The sequence below is a fragment of the Tympanuchus pallidicinctus genome, unplaced genomic scaffold (assembly GCF_026119805.1).
Source record: "Tympanuchus pallidicinctus isolate F22 unplaced genomic scaffold, pur_lepc_1.0 scaffold2, whole genome shotgun sequence".
In the NCBI taxonomy this organism is placed as follows: domain Eukaryota; kingdom Metazoa; phylum Chordata; class Aves; order Galliformes; family Phasianidae; genus Tympanuchus; species Tympanuchus pallidicinctus.
Genome location: NW_026294721.1, coordinates 37,203,680 through 37,206,792, shown reverse-complemented (window position 1 = coordinate 37,206,792; position 3,113 = coordinate 37,203,680). Strand labels below are relative to the sequence as shown.

At 40.5% G+C, this 3,113-nt stretch overlaps 1 long non-coding RNA gene across 1 annotated transcript; it reads left to right on the top strand.

Annotated features, from left to right (window-relative positions):
- Positions 1 to 222: 222 nt before the first annotated feature.
- LOC128080450 (uncharacterized) lies at positions 223 to 2,264 on the top strand. The gene is made up of 3 exons (XR_008206685.1): positions 223 to 952; positions 1,962 to 2,091; positions 2,195 to 2,264. It is a non-coding gene; the product is annotated as an uncharacterized LOC128080450 (long non-coding RNA).
- Positions 2,265 to 3,113: the final 849 nt, after the last annotated feature.

Genomic DNA, 3,113 nt, shown 5'->3' with positions numbered 1-3,113 from the left:
TGCGCAGCTCAATTAAATGCAGAGGCTGTAATCTAAGCTCCTAGTATCTGCTGTGTGTGCTTTTACTGAGCTGGTTCTCACTGCTGTTAGCACTCTTGATTGGCCTGGGTGTGTTTTCTTCGCTGCAGGAAAACCACTTAGGCTGTGAATAATTTACTTATTTCTACTCTGTAGAGAAATGGTTTTAACTCCCATGTTGAATCTCTAAGATGCAGGCTTGGGAGGTCTGATGTAGCTTGTCTTGACCTTATGTGGAAAGCAGCATCCTTTACTGGCATGGCTGCCATGTGCTAAATACTCTGCATTGCTGCAGTGACAGAGGTGTGTTCTGATGTCTTTATGTTGCTGTGGTATCTGAAAGCCACGGGCCATTAGTCAGGTGACAGTTTGTGCCTAGATACTGCTGTGATTGATGCCCTATAAATACTTGAGAGGAAAGAGGTGAGAGGGAGAGGGATAGGCAGATAGAAATGCCCTTATTCCAGGAGTTGGCCATCATGTGTATTTGACATAAAAGTTAAGGCGAAAAAAATTAATTCTAATCAACTGAACTCAGCACAATAAAAAAGAGGAACTAAACTAGAAAGCTCCCTTTCTTGAATTGTGACATCAATAGTAGCCGATTAAAATCGGCAGGACATACTTGGGCATGTGGAATTATTAGAGCATACAAAGGGAAGAGCCTCTCTGAGGTTTAAAGTGTTATGTTAGGACCCAGGACTTGATCACCCCGAGGACTTCTTATGCCACTGTAGTCAAGTCACTTATTGTATGGGAACTGTTGAGTCATGGCCTGAACCCTCTGATTGATCACCTGAGGCGAGCCATGAGTCAGCCAGAGGAGCACAGGTGAAGGCAATCCTAGACCTATTTAAGAGCTGGCTACCAGTGGGGAAGGATCTCTTCTGGAGATCTGCTCTACTGGAGTTTTGTAAATGAGCCAAGGATATAGGTAAGTTTTCCATCCATTCTCTTTTTGCTATCATAATCTGCTTTGCCAAACTCTCTTGTTTATTTCATAATTATACCATCTTAATATTCATTGATTATACACTTGTAGCCTGTTTCCCTTTTTAAACATAGGTAACTTTCCACACAGTTACCTGGTAAAAGGTATTGTTTTTCATAGTGAAAGTGCATTGGCTACTATAATAAATTCAAGTACTATGTCTAGTAGAAGATTCTTGCTAAGATAAGTAATTACCTGTGATAGAAAGACAAAACAGTGTTTGTCCCTCTCATGTTTGCTCTGCGCAAGGCATTTAGTGCCAATTATGACCAGATCTCAAAAAAAAAAAAAAAAAAAGTCACTTAGAATCAGATATGCAAGGATGGCGTTTCTGCTGGTTTCCTTTGTGCTGGAAAGCCCTCTCTGTAGGGAAGAGCCTGGGGCTGAGCAGACTCCAACAGCATCTCCTTAAAATAACTCTATCAGTCTGACATGGGAAACTTGAAACAGATTTTGAGAAAGCTGTACACAGTTGTTTAGTGCATTTAGGATGAGACCTTTTGGAATAGGTGCTGCCCAACTCAAGCAATGAGTGAAGTATGAGGCAAGGGCCATCCAGGTCCTCTTGCAAAGGAGTGGTAAATTCCCTGTTTATTTTACCTTACCGTTTTCAGGCCATCTTTTTTGTGGGGCACAGGCTATTTTTTCTGTTAGTACAAGATGGTTCTGCAAAATATGCCAGTGATTCAAAAAAGCCAAATATCATTTTCATGTCTACAACTTCTTGTGTGTCTAAAGGGAGGTTGATGCTGTGTAGTAAATGTTTATTCTTTGATATTTTGGTATTGTTGCCAAAATATGCAGTGTTAGTGATGGCTTGCTCTCTGTTATTGAACAGCTGGGGGTAGTTGTGTAGGGGAACAGTTTGTTCAGGGCTGGTGATTGAGCACCTGGGGAAGGGGTGTGGCTGGATGAGGGAGCACAGGCAAATTGTTTGCACCTGTGCTCTCAGGGATCAGAAGATCCAGGTTGGAGTCACCCTGGGCTCATATGAGTGCCAGCCACCGAAGAGAGAGTATCTCTTGCACCTAGGCTGCTTCCTGAGGAGTGCTGCAGAGCCAGAGAGCGCCTTCTCCAGTTGGGTGAGTTCCATTCTTTCTGTACAAGACTACTAGCCTACATGCAGATACTTTGCCTGGCATCACTGAGAACCTGTCTGAAGCAGTTTTGCTTCTTTGTGTGTAGAACAACTGGCAAGCTAAATTCTATTCTGCTCTTGACTGCTTTGAATGTTGCTGCTTGATGTTGACCTGATTAGATTCAGGTGTGATGTAGAGAAGAGAAAGGACTCATGTTTCTGAAAGCACTACAGTTCATAAAATGGATTAGCATATAATTCACAGCACTGTATTGGGAGCTGTCTTCTACTATCTGATATTTGATTGCTATATTTTTGTTTAAATCGATGAATGTTGTGGCAGATGCCTTCCATTAAGCTTTGCTTTTTGTTTTTCTGATCAATTCTACAGTAAATGAACGAGCGTTTTTCTCTAGCATGTCTACACCACAAAGTCAAAATGGGTTCTCACTCCAGATTAAGTAAATTAGTCAAAAGCTTAGACAGAATATGATCACAGCATTGGTTTGGGGGTTTTCTTGGTGCTTCTTTTCCCCATGCTATTATATCTTTCTGTATCATTAGGCTGCAGAGGAGATATTTACCTGGTTTGAAAGGTATCTGAATATGTCAGCTGCATGTTACAATTGCATTCCAGTTTGTCTCCATTAGCTGCTTTACAATACAGTTACTTCTCAGGCAAAGTGTCTTACTGTTGTATCTTGTATTTATGCATTTCTTTTTCTGTGCAAATTTGATGTTTGGTAAATCTCTTTTGGCAAACACATTCCATCAGTTTCTTACTAATGTTGGACTAAGTGCTTTCAAATAATCTGTTTTTTTGTTTTTTTTTTTTTTGTTTTTGTTTTTGTTAGTAGTTGAGGAACTACTGTACTGAAGTAGCTGTGTCAATTTCTAAGAAAGGAGTAAGTTGATCTAATCTATAGCCAAGGTCAGGATTTTCAATCGCAGTTAGCACTGCCACTTGAAGAAAGAAAAAATCAAAACCCTTAGGGTACAACTACTTTCGGTTAAGAAAGTTACTAG